General features: G+C 38.0%; 1 long non-coding RNA gene across 1 annotated transcript; it reads left to right on the top strand.

The window, feature by feature from the left end:
- The first annotated feature begins 6418 nt into the window (after positions 1–6418).
- LOC129743821 (uncharacterized) lies at positions 6419–6959 on the top strand. Its single transcript, XR_008736690.1, has 3 exons — positions 6419–6716; positions 6780–6865; positions 6922–6959. It is a non-coding gene; the product is annotated as an uncharacterized LOC129743821 (long non-coding RNA).
- The last annotated feature ends 16005 nt before the right edge of the window (positions 6960–22964 follow it).

The following is a 22964-nucleotide window of genomic DNA, read 5'->3' as shown; positions in this document are numbered from 1 at the left end:
TCTACGGTAGCGGAACATTGTAACTGCAACGAGGAATTCATAAATTACACCCGAAACAGATGGAATGCACCATTTTGAACCCTGATAGTTTTCGTTTCTGCATTAACTGCTATCGACTGAAACATATTCGACAACAGCTATACGGACGAGTTGCTTTAACTAACTTGCTGTATATTGGCATGCCAGGATACTTGTTTGCTATAGTTTGCGTATCTATCTTTGCAATTTAATAAGACAACTTTTTTTTTAGAATTTCACCACAGCTGCTTAGATAAAGCTTATCCGTCCCCCGGACCAATCGTTGAAATGCAAAACAGTAACATTAAAGTACGCTGTGTGAATCATGCCACACTATACTTTTAGAGTAAGGCTGGAGAGACGAACCGGTTGGGCTACCATTGGAGGTCAACCTAAGCTTTCGAACTCTTCCTGTTCTTTCAAAATTACAGCCACCATACGAAAAGCTATCGAAACCGACGTTCCGGAAGGATGTCTGCGGTATACCGCCGAGATGTAGCCACCCGATGTTGCAGACTCTAAAGCACCGGCGATCGCGGGAAAGTCAGACGAAGAAGAAAAAAAAATGCTTCTGGCTCAACATCAGTTTAATGAACCTTAATCCAAAAGTCCTTCCTCGAATCGCGTTTAAATACGTACGTCGAAGTTTCTGCCCAGCCAGCCATCACCGACGAAATGGAAATCGATTTGACCGAATCAACGGACGAAAAAGTCGAGTCTCAAACACCGTTCTACGAACCTGAAATTCAACCAAAAAAGGAGGCACGTCCTTCGGTCAGATCCACATCAAGCCTGATCTGTTGGCGAAAGGCGATAACCATACAACACGTTTGATGTTCAAGTTGACCCCTTTGACAGTCACGAAACTTTCAATCATGGCCTTGCGGCGCTGATGCAGGCATGTTATAATTAAACGTTGCTCTTAGCGATTTTCTCTACGTCTTTCTGGTCAAGATTGTTTTCTCCAGAAGCATCTATTGAGCAAGGTGTTCCCATGGCGAAGGCAACTAGCGTATCGAATATGATAATGAGTAATAGCGATTTCATTGTCATAAATTTACATCCGTTCAAGTACATTGAAATCCTTTCGGTGGCAAGGTCCTCAATGCTGTGAATTATTGACGACAATGAATCCGTAGTTCTTTTTGCAACCTTCAAAACTCATTACAGGCCTAGGCACAAATGCCCCATCAATTCGAAAAAGCATTTTGTTGATGAAGACCTTCTAGCTGTTAAGGAAGTTAAATCGTGTTGAAGGTGGTTAACTGTTTGCCGACTTCTCAATGCTCAACGGAAATAATCCTTGCTTATAACTAACTCAACAGGGGCTTGACCGTTTCCTGATCGTATTGGTTTCACGTCTGCATTTGAACAAGAACTAGCATCATCAATTTGACATTGCTTGATATCTCAAACTTGAAATTTGCATTTTATTAACCAGGCCGTTAATCAGGAGAAAAAAACTTCGGTTTCATTATGCAAGAATCAAATAGCAGTAAAATCCAATCGCTTGTGTCAACACTATAAAAATTTAACTTAGGCACGCATGTCATTTGCTATCAATAGATATTTCTTGTCCTCTCTCACAGATCATGCAGCGTGATTGATGAAACATCGTCAATTCGACTTAACTATTTAGAAGGGGCTCCATCGCTCGCTCATTTTCTCTTTTCCGAGCCAACTGTACAGAGTCGTTATCACTATAGTATAGTATACTATACCTTCTCAGAAAAGAACGCTGCGCGTTTTTTTTTAAACCCTTTGATCGTATACTCGACTGACTGAATCTTCATCACGTTAGAATTAAAAAATATATTCCATAAGACGGAAGTATAAAACCTTGATGTTTGACAAAGCGGAATATCCCATCGCGACTTAGGATCGACTTTGAACCAGGCAGTCTTCATCGCGCCACAGCTTCATACTCTTTTAGGCCTCCTCAACTACCCTCAAAAGTTTGTTTCAAACTAGGCGGAAGTCTTCATCGCGCCTCAAAATTTTTGTCAATCTAGACGGAGGTCAACAGCACGCCAAAATCTCTGTATCACTTAGGCGGAAGTCTTCATCGCGCCTCAAAATTTGCGTCAAACTAGGCGGAAGTCCACATCGCGCCAAAACCGCATCATCAACTAGGCGGAAATCTTCATCGCGCCTCAAAATTTGCGACAAACTAGGCGGAAGTCCACATCGCGCCTCAAAATTTATATCAAGTTAGGCGGAAGTCCACATCGCGCCAAAACCTCTTTATCAAGCTAGGCGGAAGTCTTCATCGCGCCTCAAAATTTGTGTCAAACTTGGCAGAAATCCACATCGCTTCAAAACCTCATTATCAACTAGGCGGAAGTCTTCATCGCGCCTCAAAATTTGCGACAAACTAGGCGGAAGTCCACATCGCGCCTCAAAATTTGTATCAAGCTAGGCGGAAGTCTACATCGCGCCAATACCTCATTATCAACTAGGCGGAAGTCTTCATCGCGCCTCAAAATTTGTGTCAAACTTGGCGGAAGTCCACATCGCGCCGAAACTTCTATATCAACCAGGCGGAAGTCTTCATCGCGCCTCAAAATTTAAGTCGGACTAGGCGGAAGTTCACATCGCGCCAAAACAACTGTTTTCCTGACTTTTCTCTTTTTCTCATAGCGCCAGAATATCCTTGATCAATTCCTTAGTTTTTTTTTTAATTAGAGAGCATTTACCTTTTTCTGTTGATTGGTATCTAGAGTTCCTTAATTTGTTTTATAAGCAATCATAATATTAATTGTATACTCTGGATAGGTGTGCATCATCCGCTAGGATGTTAAATCCCGGAAAAGGAAAACTAACAAAATTGTACACATCACACCCGAAGATAATTTTTTTTAAGCATTTAGCAATCTAATCTAGTTTTATAGTATTCGCGAGCGCATATCTTTTTTTGTTCACACCCGGCATAGATCGAAGTTAATCAAGTTGTGGAGTTTTCTCAAAAAAGCAAATTTCCTTGTTAACCCCATACACACTTAGCACCCATAAATTACCCCTTTGAATAATTTCAAAATGGCTGCCTTCAGGGCTTGGTTTCGAGATTTTTTTCGGTTTGTTTGCTCCTCGAAAATGGAACAAACCTGGCAAGGATCGCCAATTGTGGGGACTGCTCAGGGCGGGGGAGTACCTAACAGATTATAGTGATTATATCAAGTAAGTTCCTACCTGTGATCGGTGCAATAAAATATACGGGACGCGAATCACTTACACTCGAGACGATGCTCGCCTCGACGAACGGAGCCATTCGGGCCAACTGGCTGACCAGCCGCCGAAAGGGAGCCGATGATTGGCGGCTCCGAGTATTCGGCTATTCATTTACACCTGCAGCCGTTTAGGGCGAATCTGTCACTTTACTCAATGGTTCGAATGTTGAATGTGTCTCGCTCGCGCACGTATCGAAAGTCATCGTGAGTTTAACGAATGACAATGGGCTATCTAATAACATCAGTGTTGTATTGTAAAATGCCTCAATTAATGCGTTATTAAACTGCTATATTATATTAGGGCTCCACAAGAAGAGCTCACATTAAATCGTTTTGCATAAACCAAGAACTAATCAAACAAATGAAACCAAATACGACACGTGATATCATTTAGGTGCTACTTACTTACTTAATGATCCCGCGCCGATCCTCCGGTGCATAGGGCCGTGGTTAAAGACTTCCACTGTTGACGATCCGGAGCCAGCGTCTTCACCTGGTCCCAGTCAAGATTCTTGTCGACAGTTCGGATTTCAACGGCTGGGTTTCGCCGCCACGAGTTTCTGGGTCTGCCTCTTCTTCGATGTCCCTCTGGATTCTTATCTAGCTCCTCTATGCAAATCTCGTTTTCAACTTTTCGCAGCGTGTGCCCAATCCATCTCCACTTCCATCTCCTTTGATGACACCGGCGATGCAGTTCCTCATTCGAGATCCAGTTGCCAGGCCACCAAGCGCGGATGATATTCCGCAGGCAGCGGTTTACAAATACTTGCAGTTTTCGCGTCGTCACCGCATATGTGCACCAAGTTTCGCACCCGTACAGCAATACTGATTTGACGTTTGAGTTGAAGATTCGGATTTTCGTTCGTAGAAAGATCTGACGTGACCGCCAGATGTTTCGGAGACTCGCAAACGCAAATCGGGCCTTTCTGATCCGGGTTTCGATGTCTTTCCTGGTACCACCATCAGGCGTTATCTGGCTACCAAGATACTGGAAGCACTCCACTTTCTCAACTTGTTGCCCAGCTACCATGAAACTGGTGGGATTTCCTGTGTTGATCTCCATCGACTTGGTCTTTCCGACATTGACTTTGAGACCTGCTGCCTTGGAACTTTCGGTGAGGTCGTCGAGTTTGCTCTGCATATCCGGTTGTGTTTGGGCGAGCAAAACAATATCGTCAGCCAGGTCAAGGTCGTTCAGTTGCTCCATCGTTGAAGGATTCCACAGCAATCCTCGGTTCCGTGCACAGTCGATCAATCCAGTCAGAATCTCACCCATTACGATGAGAAAAAGTAGCGGTGATAAGATACATAAGATAATCGAGAAACAAATAAATTAAAAGTTAATGTTTATTTTAACAGTTAAGCTAACTTCAAAACCTCAAATATTTTCTTACCATGAGAAATTGCAAAATAGTAATAGTTTCTTTATTACAATCAGGTAGACTTTAAAAATGACTAAGACTAAGAAAATATAGTGATTGAATTTAACGATTTTCAAAATAAACTCTTACTTTCTCTTCTATAGGAAGCCGTTAGTTAAGCAGTAAGTACTTACAGAGCCTCAGATCACATGATGGAAGAACACATTCTTTTATATTTATTTTAAAGCAGTCATTCCTCGGGAAAGTTAAAACTTCCATTAAAAATTTACGACAAAGACGAAAATACCGGACATCAATCATTCATTCTCGAACCCGGACCCTATTTGTTGGTGGTCCTGGGTTGACTGTTCGAAGAAAAGGAGGTACTTGGAGAAGTGTGGTTTCGTGGTTATATGGCTTCTTTTTTTTCGGTTCCATTGGCCGGATGATGATGACGATGACGCTTCAAGCCGGGCGCAAATGTAATGGCCGGGGAACAGTTAATGTTGCCCATCACGCCTTCCTTCGGTGCTTCCCGGATGGATGGACGGATCTCGGAAAGTGTGGATAAAAGGACGTGGACATCTCAATCTAGCACTTCCAGAATCTGTCCGAGGCGCCAAAGCCGAGGAAAACAGAAAAAACTTCCTCCACATGACAGGGAAAAACGACTCACAGAGGTGTATATGTGTGTGTGTGTGTGTGTTCTCTTAACAGCCATCAAGAAAAAGAAACACTTGACAGCATACCGCTGAGTGAACTGACCAACTTTTTAGCTTTATGACACATGCTTTCGGCTTCGATCAACGGGGGGATTTTCGAGGAAGAAACAATGTACACGTGTGATATAGTGGAACAATAAAAATGTCACTCACAAACCGACCGAGAGACCGAAATGGGAAGGAAGTGGCATAAGAAAAAAACAGGCGAAGAAACCCTCCAAAAAAGGTCATCCAATTGATCGTTTCTGTTACTTCTTTGCTCATTCGTTGGTGGAAAAATTTGCTGCGCTCTCTAAGCCATTGGGAATCGAAATGGGTTTCCATTAGGGGTTCCATTTTCTGTTCACTTTGTATTAGGTTATGACAATTTACTTGTATTATTTTTGACTCGGATAAATTTTGCGCAAATAAATTGCTTCTTCTGGCGGAGAGCTCTCGGAAAAATGTCACATTGGAAAAGTTATTTGAGAAATAATACCTACCAGAAAGAATTTGACTTCCAGGAAATGAGCTCGGGCAATGGAACTTTGAAAGGAATCAATTTAAATGGAACTTCGTTCCAATAGCTGAGGTATATCATTGAACGAATTTTCCGTTTTTCTTTTGAAATCAATTGGTTCTCAATTCATTCTTTTGATTTATTTCAATATGACAATTTCTAGTGAATAATTCAAAGAAAAAAAATTTTCAAACTTTCTAGATGAATTATCCTTAGGTAGTTCTGCAGAAAGAATTTGTGATGTTCAATTATCCGCAGATATTTTTAAAAATAACAAAATAAAGTAAAGAGAAAAATCATCACACGTTGATCACATCTACATTATTGTTGAAGGCATGTTTTAGGAAGAAACGTCTTAATCAACATTGCTGAAATTACAGAAAAATCTGTAATTTCACAGATTTTTTATCAAACTTTAATCACAGAATCTATGTCACAGAACACAGAATTTTAGGAATGTCCTCAGCTTTCACAGTTTTTTTTTAATTTTGTACGAAGTTTCAAAATTTCAATTTTGATGTCAATATTAATTTTGGATTTCTAAGATAAGATTGAAAAAAATATAATAAGATTAGTAAGGTTGTTGCTGCAAGGGTGCTGACGGACAGCACTGCAGCCCCTACTGTAACAATCATTAATGACGACTCCAGAGATGACAGCGGGGCCATACCGGAACGAGCGGGAAAGGACACAAATATGTGAGATAGTCTGTTAAGTTAGCTAGCTCAAGCGGGTGTTGTAACAGCAAATTACGTAGCGGTTTCAGACACGAGTATTGATTAGTTAAAGTTAAATTTATTACGGTTGAATGCGACGGTGAACGGTATAATAAGTGGATCAGCGATAGAATAAGTGGAGCTCTAGTTTGGTTTAGTTGGATTGATCCAAGGTACGTTTCAATCATTGTTAAATTTAAACCTCGTGCTAATCTGAGTTGCTTTCATGTCGACAGTAAATACGTCGGAGATTGGATTTACGTTACCGTGCATTCTAGTAGCGATCAGTAAAGTTGATTTATAGCAAGTTCAGAGATTCGAAGTAAGCTCAGATATTTTTGTTTATCCTATATTTACTTATCAAACTATTTTTCCCAGTAGACAGAAGGAATTGTAATCGTAGAGTTGAATCAGGGGAAACTTTCGAAAAGGCTCACTGAATAGTAAGTCAAAATTACTTGAAATCTAATTGTAATAATCTAATCAACAATATATTTTTTAGTTGAAGTTCTTTCATCACCACAAATAAAGTTCTATCAATACCAGAACGTGCCCTTTGATTGCTCCCTGTGACAACAATCTTCAATATTCAACTGCCATGCCGACCAGCAGTGAGGATGATTTTAACACAACGGATTTGGAAAATACATTCAGCTGTCGGGCATGCGAGAAGCCAGATTCCGCCGAGAATTTAGTAGCCTGCGATAAATGCGATGATTGGTTGCATTTTTCGTGTGCTGGAGTTGGACCTGAAGTGAAGAATTTACCGTGGTTATGCGACAAGTGTTCGCCTCCCGTAACGAAAGCTGTGTCAGTTCGCTCGACAACATCTGTCCGGAAAGCGAAGCTCGAATTGGAGCTCAAGCGCCTGGAAGAACAAGAGCAGATCGCGCAAAAGTTTCTCGAAAAAAAATACCGGAAGATAGAAGAATCTCTTCAAGAAGACGAAGAAGATCGTCGCAGTGAGAAAGCTCGCCGAGAAGTGTCGGCGAAGGAAAAAAAATTACGTACAACGGAATGGGTGATTAGTCAGCCCGGTTCTGAACTGGAAGGGGCTGCCGGAAGACCGAATCCCTCCTCAACTGGTGGAATGGGTCAAAGTGAGGCGCCGAATGCGGGAAAAGGCGAAAACGAGAAGTTATCCGAACCAATGCTTTGTAGCTTGCAAAAACAATTACAGTCCTGCCAAGGTGCAGCATGTCCCACAGCAGAACAGCTTCAGGAGTTACAAGATATGCTAAAGTTATGCCAACTTGAATTAGCAGGACAGAAATCTAGTTTACCGTTAAGTCGTGATCCCCTTCAGGAATCAATTGGGCAATGGAAACCGACCGAACCAGAAGGATTGCTGTACCGTCAACCAAGTGTCCCTCCTCAGCCACAACCATCATTAGCCGTCTCATTTGCAAAAGGAGCAATACCAAAAGCGAACACCCATCGTCCCAAATCAAATAGAAGGAGTGAAAAAACGATGCCTCGTATTCCGGAATATGAACCCGAGTCGTTTAGCAGAAAATCGAGGTACCAAGAACACCAGATAGATGAAACATGTTTGGTAAATCTACAACCGCACGCAATTGAAGTGGACCAACCAAAGGATGATTATGCAACTCATCAACTAGTCAATACCGCACCCACAAAGCAACAAATGGCTGCAAGGAAAACGTTTGGCGGAAATCTACCATCCTTTTCCGGAAACCCACTTGACTGGCCAGTGTTCATCAGTCACTTCACCTTCACGTCGGAAGCGTGTGGATTCCACAACGGTGAGAACATGCTCCGGCTGCAACGATGTCTCACAGGAGCTGCATGGGAATCTGTTCGTAGTCGATTAATTTTACCGACTTCAGTACCATCCGTGATTGAAACTTTACGGGAAAGATTCGGTCAACCTGAAGTTATCATAGAGTCTTTGATAGACAGAGTTAAAAACACCGCACCTCCGAGAGCAGACAGATTAGCTTCCTTTATCGACTTTGGTACTATGGTACAAGCTCTTTGTGATCACATCGAAGCTGCTGACTTAAAGGACCATATGTCCAACCCTACGCTGTTGAAGTACTTGATCGGCAAGTTGCCCGACGATTATAAAATGCAATGGGCGCGCTTTCGTCGTGTCAGTAACACTATTGACCTAAGAACGTTTGCTTCATTTATGAATGAAATAGTTGCCGATGCTGTTAGCGTAACACCGTACCCGAAAGATTTTCCAGTGCGCCACGCCAAGCTCCGACCTGATCGAAACTATTTCCATTCGATTACCGGGGGGAGCCACAGTGGCGAGGAGGCCGAATTCGATGAGGTGCCATTATTAGTTTCGAATATTGAGTGCGCCGTTTGCCGAAAAGAGGGACATCGTTCAAAGGATTGCAGAGAGTTCCTATCATTGACCATAGATGAAAGATGGGACCGCATTAATAGTTTAAACCTCTGTCGGGCTTGCCTTTACAGTCATGGTCGAAGGACTTGTCGGAACAAGAATCGGTGTGGAACTAACGGTTGTGATATGCGCCACCATCCTCTCCTGCACCGAATCCTCAAGCCTAAGGCAGGCACGTCCTCGAATGAAGTCGCTTCTGTTGTACACCAGTTTCATGAATCTTTCACGCCATCTCTTCTGTACCGTATTATTCCAGTTATGGTTCACAAAGGAAAAATATCGATCCATACATATGCATTTATCGATGAAGGATCGTCGTTGACGATGTTGGAGACTGAACTCGCCAACAAGCTAGGATTAAAAGGCTCTAAACGACCATTGTGCTTGAAATGGACAGGAGATGTGACCCGCACGGAATACGATTCCCAACGAGTTTCATTTGAAATTTCGGAGAGAGAGGGGACCAAACGCTATGTCTTAGAAAATGTGGGAACCGTTAAGTCCTTAAACTTACCTGATCAAACTATATCTATAAACAAGCTAAAAGAGCGTTTCGACCATCTGCGAGGATTGCCAATCATCGATTATCAAAATGCAAGTCCGCAACTGCTCATTGGAGTGGATAATTTGAGTCTGGTTGTTCCTTTGAAAGCCCGTGAAGGAGTCTCCGGAGGACCTATCGCTGTACGTACGCGCCTCGGTTGGTGCGTGTATGGAGGGAAAGCTGACAAAAAGACGAGGACCGGTAATTATCATATCTGCGACTGTGGAAGCGACACACGGATGGATGATGCTCTGAAAGGTTATTTTGAAAGCGAAGAAGTAGGAACGAAAACGATCAAACTAGAGCCTAGCAGTATGGATCAACGTGCAATGCAGCTACTGAAAGATGCAACAGTATTTGTGGGAGATCGATACGAATCTGCGATGTTGTGGAAGTACGACCATATCGAGCTTCCAGATAGCTACCCTATGGCCGTAAGTCGGCTGCGATGTCTAGAGAGAAAAATGGAAAAGGACCATGCGTTGAAAGCAAATGTCACTCGCCAAATATTGGAGTATCAACAGAAAGGATTTTGTCACCGGGCAACTCGTGCTGAACTGGAAGTTGCTGATCCAAGACGAACCTGGTATCTTCCGTTGGGAGCTGTAACCAACCCCAAAAAACCCGGGAAGGTGCGCCTTATCTGGGACGCTGCCGCCGAAGTTGACAAGGTGTCCCTTAATTCTGTTTTGCTAAAGGGCCCAGACCAATTGACGCCACTCCCCTCAGTACTCTTTCGTTTCCGTCAATTTCCCATTGCTGTGTGTGCGGATATACGGGAAATGTATCACCAAATACGTATCCGAGAGGTGGATCGGAACTCGCAAAGGTTCTTGTGGCGTGACCATCCCGGTCAGGACCCCGAAATCTTCTTAATGGATGTCGCCACCTTTGGCGCGAGCTGTTCACCAGCAACGGCACAATTCGTTAAAAACACGAATGCCCTACGGTTCAAACAACAATACCCAGAAGCAGTTAAGGAGATAATTGACGGTCACTTTTTTATGAACTTTAAATGTAACTTAAGGAAATAGCGTTACAGAATTTTTGGGTTAAAGCACAGAAAGTCAGTTTTTTTTTTTCTTTAAAACACAGAATTTTTTCGGCATCTTTGGCCTCAAGGTTTTTTATAATTTGTGTGTTATGTTAAGGTTTAAAAGTGTACAATAATTAACATCGTTTTTGAAAAGCAATCTTATCGAACATTGACTATGTTTTCTATTTTTGACGTTCCATTAAAAGAAAATAATTTACGAAACTCTAAAGGAACCGAAAACAATAATTCTAATAATCTTATATACAGAAAATTTCTACAACGTCTTCTTTTCAACTTGATGATACAAAAACAATCCATATTGTGCTGGGGCTTAGGGTGAGGTTGCCGAAAAAAATTCTGTGTTTTGCAAAAAAAAAAATTCTGACTTTCTGTGATTATACCCAGAAATTCTGTGAAGGTTTTCTGTGATGGAAACAGTATATATTTTTTTCGAAAATTCATGACGAAATGAGTCTATTTTACAATTCACTTAATAAAAATCATTTAACATTACCAATCTTAGAATCATTTTCCAAAACCTAAACTTTATGTTTGTTAAAATTTATTATTTTTGAAATGCGTACAAAATTGAAAAAAATCTATGAAATCTGTGAATTTTTACAGAATTCTGTGTTCTGCGACACAGATCCTGTTATGAAAGTTTGCTGAAAACTCTGTAAAATTATAGATTGTTCTGTGATTTCGCCTACTTTGGCTTAAAGTGATTCAAAATATATATTCCAAAAGGTCTTTAATAGGAACATGGTTTTCGACCTTTTGAATGAATAAATAAAGCAGTCCAAAATTGTAACATTGGCTTAGATATTTTAAAACTAGCAACTTTAAAAATTGTCCAAAAAAGATTCATTACCATGTTAGAATTATTAAAAGTTTGAATATAACTTCGCGGTAATGAATGTTCTACTCCCAGTTAAAATAAGCGTCTTAAATTTAAAAAAAAATCTAAGAACCACTGGCTTATTGTTTTGACTTTGCCGAGAAAAAATCATAACCAATGATTTTGATCAGAAAAACTGAAGCCATTTATACAATTCTTATGGATTTGTTTCTTTAATTATATTTTTTATAAAAAATTCTAGTTTCGATTCTTTCATCAATTTTCAAATTTTCTTTAAAAATTAGAAATTATCAGATTTTGCATTAAATCCAATTATATATGTCATAGGCCAGGAGTGAAAAACAGAAAAAACACTCAAATGTCAAATTGATCTAATTATATCATCGACCAGTGAGCTGGTATCCAATTTTGTTTCATTAGAATAATCATTATTAAAAAAATTTTTGAGTCTTTGAGAGAGTTTTGCATTAGATAGGTTTCACCAAACTGAGCATGCCTCATTTATAAATCAATAGCTTTGTTGATTTTGTTTGGTACCAGCACGACTTTTTATCATTAACGATTACAAACCTTTTCAAAAAGTGTTCAATTTTCTGCTGAAATGTAAAAAATGCAGCAAAAATTTTGCAGCGAATTTCCATTTGCCTGACCTAAGTCATAGGATTTTTCTTTTAAGCAGGACTGTGAGCAAAATTATCAAATCACATAAAGCACTGCGGTTCCATAGTATTGAAAGAAAAAGTCACTTGTTAGACAGAAATCGTCACTATTGATACTCATTTCAGTTCAAATTCAATGAATTTATGATTATTTGAGATTATTTTCCGATTCACTTTTCGTTTTATATGTTTCGCAACATATGCTATTTTGATTTGTTTAGATAAGATTCACATTTCTCATTCCGATTTTTCAAGGAACTAAATGATAGAAGTTTTTTTTTTTTGTTTCGATTATAGTCGTTTTACCATCTTTATGGCATTCGCGACTTTATCAACGTTGCAGTTGGCGGATCGTTATTGAAAAACTATCCGGTACAACTGTGTTCGATGTTTACTCTTGGGCTCGAACTCGCGGACATCGGCTCAGGAGACAACAGACTTGCCAACTGAGCTATATCACAAGCCCTAAATGATAGAAGTGAGTTTCGAATCTTGCTCTGTATCTAGCATTAGGGTTGCCTGTCTTTTTTATATTTTCAATAATAAAAATGAATTGTGATCAGAATGTGGAAAAGGAGTTTCAGTTCCTAAAACGAGTTTTGAAAACTCACGGATTGAGTTATGCTTAAGAAATAAGAAAAAATTAGAACTCTAATTCCAATAGAAATTTTGCTTTAAAATGAGAAACCTTTTCTTTATTTACTGTATATGAAATAGTGATCATCATATCAAGAGATTGAAACTTTTATTTTAACAGTCATTTGTAGATTCTTCAATTTTCATTATTTTTATATTTTTTTAATGGGTAAATCAATTGTTGGATAAGTTTGTTTGGTTTATCCAAACAATGCAAATTTTATGAAATTTATCACACATTTAACCTCAGAAATCATTTTTAAAAAGTTTATTTATTTCGACTTATTAAAAAATTCTACTTCTCATTGTTCATTCAATGCTAAAGATTGCTTTTGTTTGATTAATATTATTATTTTTGTTATAAATCTTTAAATCTGTAGAAAAAATTTATTTTATTTAATATAATTTAAATGATAGGAATGAATTTATTTTCATAATTTTTAAGCATACTGTCTATTATTTTTCAAACCAACAAAAACAACATAATAAAATAAATTCAATTGGTTATTATTTCATTTTTTTAAGAAAAAACATTGATATTTGCTGCCATTTGAAGGATTTGTTAAGGGGGGGAACACTACCAATAATGTGCAATGTTTATGAAAATTTATGTTCAAACCATTGTACTACTATCGCTGACGTTGAAAGCAAAATTGTAACATATAACGATTGAATATGTGTGATATTTTGGCATATATGAACTCAGTTCGATACACATTTTTTAAATACATATTTGAGAGCGTGGTTCTATTGAATAATGATTATCAAAAAATTTTAAATATAGCAACCAGGCTTCATAATATCAAATATTTTTGAATGTAACATGTAACACATTTTACAGCTTTGTTGAAGATGGCAAAACTTCTCATGGTCTTGAGGAAATTCAATAATTGAACTCAAGCCCTCATAAAAAAAATCTTTGTTATGTTCTACAGTTTTGTGAAAAGATAATTTTTCACTCAAGATTACTCAATCATTATTCGTAGTCTTTAATTAAAATCCGTTATGAATAAAGAATATAATTATATCACAAGAGTGTATACTTATACAACATGAAAATTAAATATTTTATTAATTTTTTTTTCAAATTCTCCATGATATCTTATCAAAAGGTTGAAGCCTTTTGAAGTACATTGTGGAAAAAAACAACAAAAGATTTATATATATTTATAATACAACATGTTCGAATAATTTTTTGAATTTGAAAAGTTGAAGTTGAAAAAAAAATTCAAAAATAAATTTCAGTGAAACTTTAAGCTCTGAAATCATAGTTCATTAAAATATTAGTTCCAATAAAAGATCGAAGGTACAAAGAGTACTTTTTGAGATAAAAATTTAGAATTATTGACTTCATATTGATCTTAGCTTAACATAATTGACTTCAAATCAAGTGTACAGACAATTTTAAACATTAACATTATTTGTTATATGATTTTAATCGCCGTAATTTGTATGATTATAATTTTAATGGCATGTGCGACGGAATGAAAACTAGAGAGAATTTATTTTATAGAATTTGAAAGAAAGGTGGATAGACAGGCATTAGTGCCCCAATAGGAGAAAGCTTGATAGGTGTTGAAATTTTAGGCTAGAAGGCATGTTGATGAAAAGCTCCCATGAATTGCTCCCGCCTTTGCTCTGCATTAGCTAACTATACATGAGAAACCCAGAAACGAGCAAAAACGTAGCAACCCATGGGCCTACTGAGCTTTCCTTATGCGATAACAGTTCTATCGACGTTGCCATTATTTCAGATTCGCATTTTTTCGCATTTCACATTTTATCTATTCCGCGTTCTAACTTTTTGGCCAAGTGTCAATTTTTGAACCGTATTTTTCTTGTTGTATTTTTTTTTTTGCCAATGAAGTGTGCGTAAAAACACGCTCTCAAACCATTGGGCTCGCTATACATGGGAATTCTCTTTCTGGGTTTCTCATGTATAGTTAGCTAATGCAGAGCAAAGGCGGGAGCAATTCATGGGAGCTTTTCATCAACATGCCCTCTAGCCTAAAATTTCAACACCTATCAAGCTTTCTCCTATTGGCGCACTAATGCCTGTCTATCCACCTTTCTTTCAAATTCTATAAAATAAATTCTCTCTAGTTTTCATTCCGCCGCACATGCCATTAAAATTATAATCACATTAACATTATGTATTTAAGACGACAATTATATTTAAGATAGTCTTAAGTTTGCACGATGACAGACTCAGTCCACATATCCATCAATAAACTAAACAAGAAGCAATTATTATGAACTTTTTCATAGAAAATTTTTAAAAATTATTTTGATTTTTGTAGAAAAAAACAATTGAAATGAATTTACCCAGCAAACATTTTTGTAGCTATAGTCTTATGCTGTTTTGATAAACGTTCAATAAACATTATAGAACTATCATATAAATGATGAAAAAACAGCATTTAATTACCAAAGTGGAGGCAATATACATACATAAATTTCATTCCTTTCTAAAGCGACAAATACTACACATATTGAGCGTTATACGACACCTTATTCGTACTTATGGTAAGAATGCTAAAGAACGCAAGATTTTTCTCTCATAGCCGTCACATCGTTGTCAGCGACAATATTTTCCAGTTCCCTTATTGGTCAATATTACTCAACTCCCATCTGGTTCTTAGCCATCTGGATGCACTGCTGGTTGGAAAGAGAACATGACGATGGTTTTCTCACTTGAAGATCGCGCGGGAGCAAAATAATTTAAAAATTTACCAACATGGCGGACTTTGTATTATATCCGATTTCAACTGACTTAAGTCAACATTTTATACAATCTTTTCACTATGCAGTTGGAATGGCGATTTGCAACATCATTGTAAACCATTTATATTATCATTTCTGATACGATTTCATGTTTGCTGGGTATTTACTCTGGGTAAATTATATTAAATGACGAGTTAAGAGTGTTGCTTGAATGTTTGAGTTTTTATCCAACAGTTTTAATAAATTGAAATCAAAACAAACTATTAAAATAAGTTACGATTTGTGAACCTCGTATATTGTCATAAAATGATTGAAAAAGATGCTATTGAAAAACAATAAATTCATTTGACATCACTGCTGGTGCTTCGTGAATTTATGCATGAAAAGTAGTCGTGCAATACCTCGCAGTGTTATCAATTGAATTTATTATTTTTCAATGTCAAAAGTCATTCCCCCATTCAAAACATTATAATATTTTTGTCTTAAAAGGTACGAAGTTACGGTCTTCAACAAAGTTGATCATCACAAAGTTCAACTTTACTCATGTAAACGTTACTTAAAAATTCGTCAAAAAATCATGGAAGTGTTTTGAACTAGAACGAAGCTTTGGGAAGTGTTTACCCCCAAACCTCCTTCCAATTTCAGTTAACAACAACCAACAAACCACTTGATTCCCCATTTTTGGCCGTTCACATCGATTATTGGCAACGAGCCGGAATTGCAACATCTTTCGCAATAACTTTCACAATGAAATATTTAATTCCAAACTTTTGCCCCCCGCTGGGAGCCTCGGGCGCTTCGGGCGAAATGAAGTAAAGTGACATAGGGTGGGAATTGCTTGTCCAAATGTTTTAATACGACAGACGGAAGGTGAAAACACACAAAAACCGATCCGAGACACAATCGACGAGAGGCTGCCGGAGAAAGACGACCAACATTGATTCGATTCGATTCGGTTCGATCCGATTCAACCGGGCTAGGACCACGTGGTGTTCCCTCGGGATTGTTGGCGGGCATTTGGCGAATATGAGGACGAGGACGGCGACGACGACCCTTGTAAGAAGTAATATCACATTGTGAAAAGTTTGCCTTAGGTTCGTATATTGCCAGGCAGCTAGCGGCTCGGTTTGGTTATACTAGTTGTCTTCTACTATAAACGGAGTAATTTTCCGTACTGAATTGAATTCTGGACACATAAGTTTTCTTTAAACGCAAAACCGCTATATAAGTAAGTTCATATACTAAAGGGTGATACGGTCAAAATTTGGTCAAGGGAAAACGCGTGTAAATCGGTGAAATCGTTTATTTAAAACATCAAATTAAATTTCTTTTTCAAGTTTAAATAGTACAAAATTCAGGAAAAATATTCAGTTAGGCTTCCGCTTTTCCAAATCCGAGTTACCAGGCCTTACGCTTAACCCCTGCTATCAGATTTGGTACAGCCACCTTGTCCACCTTCTTCGCCGCAGAAAGCCAGTTTGCCTTGAACTGCTGCTCGTCCTAAGCAGTTTGTTGGTTTTCTTTAGGTTCCGCTTGAAAATAGCCCAGTATTTCTCAATTGGGCGGAGCTCTGGCGTGTTGGGAGGGTTCTTGTCCTTGGAAACCACCTACACGTTGTTGGCGACGTACCACTCCATGGCCTTTTTACCGTAATGGCAAGGAAGGAAAGACAGCAGACGTTTATTCAAACACTCTTTCACGTAAATTTCTTGGTTGGCAGTCCCGGAAACTATGAAAATGCTGCCACAGGTACAGATTGTAAAACCAGATATTTCTTCGCGAACTTTGACAGTTTCATGTACTTGAAAATATTTGCTACCTTTCCCCTTCCTTCTGCCGTATAAAACTCCTGTCCCGGAAGCTGCTTGTAGTCGGCTTTGGCGTAGGTTTCGTCGTCCATTACCACGCAGTCAAACTTCGTCAGCATCGTCGTGTACAGCCTCCGGGATTGCGCTTTGGCCGTCATTTGTTTATCATCGCGATTTGGAGTCACTAGGGGAACACGCCCTATTATGCGCCACCTAAGCGAATTGCTGATTTTCTATGTATTCCACGTACAAATTGTGTTGAAACTAAATGCAATCGTTGAAGAAAATTGTTTTCTACAAATGCCTTGGATTTTTTATTACTCAAATTGCTATAGTTGCTTCAAAAACTTGATTTTTATAAACCTTATTCAAAGCCACAGAACAAAACTGTTTTGCAAATACGCGCCTAGCAGCCGAACACACCCGAAAGCAGCCGAAGACCGACACACTAATACTTACAAACACTTTGACTGAAAAGAAAATCAAAATGGACTAATCAAAATTTAAAAAAATATAAAAGTAGATTTTTTGGACTGAATTAACACCCAAAATAAGGTTTAAGACTTTTTGTTCATTTTCAATGAAAATTGACCCTTTTTGAAAAATTAATGCTATTTTCAGCCTACTACGATTGGCGCGTTATAACGAGCGTCATAAAAAGCATACCTTAGCGAGTTCGGTATGATTTTTTAGCATTAAATCATACTATCGATGTGTCAGAAAATATTGTCTTATTCGTTTTTCTCTGCTTGGTGACACCTTATTGAAAGTGTTTTAAAATTTAGATCGAAATAAAGAAAAACCTAAATTGTGAAATTACCACGACACAGGAGCATTTAAAGGAAAAATTCATACTTGCCATGACCAATAACAGCATTTAGAACAAATTGGTAATATTTTGCAAGCTTAAAATGTTTCAGATTCTTCAAAACAAGGGTGGCGCGTATTAGCCACATGGGGCGTTATATGAACTTTTCCCCTACCTTCTTGTAAGTCGGTAGTCCTGCTCGTTTTTTGACTCGATGCACGGTTGTAGACGATAGGTACACCCAGCTTATTTGCGGCCAGTGATGCCACATTAAAATCGGTATTTTCGAGTCCGAAAAAATCGGTATTCGGTATTAAAATTCCAAAAATAGGTATATCTAAATACCGATTTTTTTTCAAAGCTTTAATACTATTAATTTTTATTGAAAGAATATTGAAAAATTACTATTTTGCTGATATCGTTATTTTTAAACATGATATTTTCTGCCCACTGCGACTTTATTGTGTTATTCACTCTAAACACTTTTATCATTTAGTATTTTTATGCTCCTTAAATCTTTACACTGAATACTACTACATTCATGAATCCAGATCTTGCCTGGATGTTCTTGTTTCAGAAATACAACGTTGAGAAAAAATTAATTTCTACAATTTTTAAAAATTGAAATAAATAAGATAACAACTATTTATGATATCATTCAAGATAGTCATTGAGTATTTGATACTAAAGATCATAACTCATTGAACAACTTTGTTGAAGACTTTTGTGGACTTGTGCTATTTATCAAGAGTATTCAAGAGCGTGAACTTATCTTGTTTCCTAAATTTTAAACCCACAACTTCAAGATATGATTTGCTTATATCTTAAACTGCTATAGTCTCTAATCTGCCATGTTATTTGATAATCAAAATTCGACCTCAGAGAGTTGGCATAGGAGACAAAGATGCTATCGAATAATCTGAGACTTGCTGGCTAAATAGGTTGGTTCATAATTTAAATAAGGATAAAGATAGTTATATTTATACTTTGAAGAAAAATATCTGTCAGAACGAATTTTTCAAAAATCGGTATGAAATCTGTAGGTTTTGCCAAAAATCGGTATTCTGTGAATACCGATCAAAATTTTCGTCAAAAATCGGTATGAATACCGAAAAATCGGTAGGTGTGGCATCTATGTTTGCGGCATCTCGGAGAGAAAGCTTAGGGTTTCTCTTGAAACTACCGGCAACTCTCTTTGTCGTCTCGGCGGCTTCCGGTTTTCGATTTCCCCCCGATCCAGACTTCCTGGCTATCGACAAACGTTCCCCAAACACTTTAGTTACATTTGTAACAGTTGATTTAGCAATTTTTAGCGATTTTGCCAGCTTTGCGTGCGAGTAGCTCGGATTTTCGCGATGCGCGAGCAAAATTTTGATACGCTGCTCTTCTTTCTTGGACGGTATTTTGACAACTGAAGAGTGAATTCCAAAATCAAAATTGAAGCATTATTCTACACACATACACCTTCAAAATGGGGGGTGTTCAGGTTTTTTAAATGCAAAATGGAAAGAAATACGTCAAGTTTATATTAACCAAATTTTGACCGTATCAGCTTTTATTTTCTATAAACAACCATCCACAATTCGATACCCTTACGGCACTGTCGGTTGTAATCTGAGCGATCCCGAATCCTCCGGTTCGTCGCGAAGGAAATAACTTTGGCGTCATGTCCCATGTGCATCGATGGTTCCGAAGTCAGTTAAGTTTTTAATTTAAAGTTTTCCTTGGTGTTGCTGGTGTGTAGTTAGGAGATCCGAGCAAGAAGAAAAAAATCTCTCAGTAGTGCTGGTGACAAACTTCCCTTCGTATTTATTACCCGGCAATATGTGGGCACGTGTGGGGAATATTTTTTCGGGAATTGCTTTTCCAGTGCTGAAGCGTTAGCCAGACTTTCAATTCCCCTGGCATATTTTGTGTGACGAAAAGCTGAAATAATTATTCGCTGAAAAGTAAGTAAACATGTCAGGAGTGACGTTAATCTAAAAGTTTCTTAAATACGCCAATATCTCATGAGTTTGATGAGTTTACATGCAGTGATAGATGAACCTGGCTCAATCGCTTTCTGTTGATTCATTGTAGAGTAAATTTCCTTTTTTTTTTTTTGGAAAGAAAAGCATTCATTATTACAGTTACCAATAAAAACGTCTCAAAAAGAGTCTAATCAAGCGTTCTCAAGAGGAACAATCGCATCAAACCAAGCTGGCGTTCAATCAACCGAGAAATACTGTCGTGACACAATTCAACACGCATATGAATGATTTCATAACAACGACCGACGACGTTAAGCTTTAAATCTCAACGAGGACACCCCACATGGTCCGAATGATTCTTGCAAACAATTGCTACGTGCTCAAGTATCGGAAAACATGTTTTCGAAATGATTCTTTTCACTACACAGCGATGATGGTTTTGGATCAAAAGTACAAACTTGTACATATGAGAAAGTACAGCACCCACATCCTGGACTCTCGCCCGGAAACTCGTTGACGCTTGAGCGATGCTTGACTACTTCTGGCTGGCAGTGACAACTTCAAGAGATGACACATGCAGGAGATGGACCGTTTCTTGGAAATAATAATCTCTTGATGGCGTTCACTTAGTTTTTTTTTCAGTACCTCCCCTTTTCCCTGGAATACTGCTCGTTATTTTTAATGAATAGAGAAGGCACAAACAGGACAACTGTCGAAGTAGTAAAAGTTCTGTTTGATACTTGAGGCTTAAAATTAAACTCTTTCACTATCTGAAGCGGCAGTCAAACGATGATGAATCAGAGATCTTAGTAGGAGATTAAACCTAAAAACGCACTCAATGCTTGACTCCTGAACACGTGTTTTTAAAATACGATGGCGCTAATGTGCGTTGGAATCGAAAAGTGGATCTTTCTCTCCTTAAGAAAATCTCGAAAGCGATTTCACGTCACGGTGGAATGTGTATTTATCTTAATAGGAACGCTTGACACTAGTAGCTGACGCAACCCTCGAAATGTATGATGAATCAATCGGACATTTTTCAATAAATAATATTTCATATAAATTGTTGAAAGATTAAAAAATTAACTTCATCTTTTTCACATGAGAACCTAGAAATTCAAAACATAACATTTTTAACAAAACAACGTAAAATATAAATGTCCTTTTTGAACTCGTTTCTCGAATAGAAATTATGATGTCATCTAACATCGGTAGCACAACGAGGTAGCTCCTTGAAATTTTACATTAAACCAGAAATTCAAAGCCCCCCGTAGGACGAGAATATATAATTTGATCTTCGTGACATCATTAAAATTTACCTTTCGAACCGTTCGGCAAACGAGTCGAGCAGCACCACGAGTTTCCGTTCATATTGGAAGGTATTAGATATATTTTTGCGCTATTTTTCTCCAACATACCAGTTGAGGGAGGGTTGGTGGGAAGAATATTCACAGCGCCTCATGTATCGTTAAGCCAAAGCTTAATGGCACCCCAATGAGATGAGATGGCTTCATTTCGTTACAGCATCAGCCACCCCGATTGAGCCACCTTTGAAGGAAGGCAAAGACGAGACGACACGGTAACGGTGATCATTTATCAAATGGCGGTAATAAAGGTCACCCGGAGGAGGATGACTTTGGATTAGATTATATTATCGTTTGCGTTGACGGTGTTGTCACCCGGAAAGAAAGAAATATGATTCAAGGTATAAGGTGTCTCAAGACAGCCGAATTGAGCCATGAATAATAATTTGACACTTTTAGGTCCTGAAGGTATCAAGAGATTAACTATTATAACACTTCACGATCTGTTAAATTATCAGGGTTCGTGAAGGGTTCTAGGGTTCTAACAAAACTTAAAAAAATTGCGCTTCTGAGACATATTTCAAATTTTCAGATTTACACCATTTGGATCACATGCATGATAGCTTTCTGCCAACTATAAAAACGTAGAGTAAGGTGGGGTAAAAGTACGAGTTGGGTAAAAGTTCTTTTCAAAATTATCGCAAACTGAGAACAGCAAAATTCAAAACTCTGGCGTGGATTGATTATGATTTGGACTGTATACATCCAGACATAGTTTTTTTTTTCGTAGAAGTTGTAAATAGTAGCATTTTTGCATAAATGATGTACTATTTAAAAAAAAACGGCAAACATGTTTGAACAATCAAACTTTTGGCTATCAATGAAAGTGTTAATGTGTCTGCTTAGTTGTGTTCAACAGCTATCGAACGCCGAAGAAAGAGTTTCATTAATATGTCTCTGTGTTGTACAATAAATTAAGAATCACAAAAATCCTCTAAGGGGCAAAAGTACAAACGGCAAATGGGGCCTTTTAACCTTTCATAAAATGCACTGAAAACATCAACGCATGTTTTTGTATCTACAAAAAAATTTCTCGCACAAAAAATTGCCTCAATACGATGAGATCTGGACGTCGTAAACCAGATGAATATGAACAATTAGCGGAGAACTCCGAATTCGCTCATGTTGTCGGCTTATGTATAGGATTTGTATCAGAAATGAACACAGAAGCTGCTGCTGTAGGCAAAGATTGATAAAATATAATTTTCCTCTTGACTTCATGCAGAAATGTGAAATTTTGGATGATCGTACTTTTACCCCACATCATTCGAACTTTTGCCCCTTTTGTCTTGGCATTTTGACTACTACTATAAAATGCGTCGATCGATTATCTTTGTAATATTTAAGAAGAGAGATAAGAGTTTAAGGAATCAAATGCTACTCTTTGTTTTTTGGAAAAATAACTGCAAAATTTTCTAAAGAAAGGGAGTAAGCCATGAGTTTTGGACATCGGACGCAATTTGTTCGTGCTCCGTGAAAATTTTTCAAAATAATAGTTTGAATAGCCAAAAATTGTGAAATTGTACACGGTTATTATCATTGAATTGCAGTGAAAATATCTGAAGTGATATAAGCAAGTTAAGGTGTGGTTTCAAACTGAAGCTTTACAAAAATGCAATAGTGACTTTTGCTG

This window comes from Uranotaenia lowii, chromosome 2 (genome assembly GCF_029784155.1).
Source record: "Uranotaenia lowii strain MFRU-FL chromosome 2, ASM2978415v1, whole genome shotgun sequence".
NCBI lineage: Eukaryota > Metazoa > Arthropoda > Insecta > Diptera > Culicidae > Uranotaenia > Uranotaenia lowii.
The sequence above is the reverse complement of the archived record's forward strand: the minus strand, read 5'-3'. Positions and strand labels throughout refer to the sequence as shown.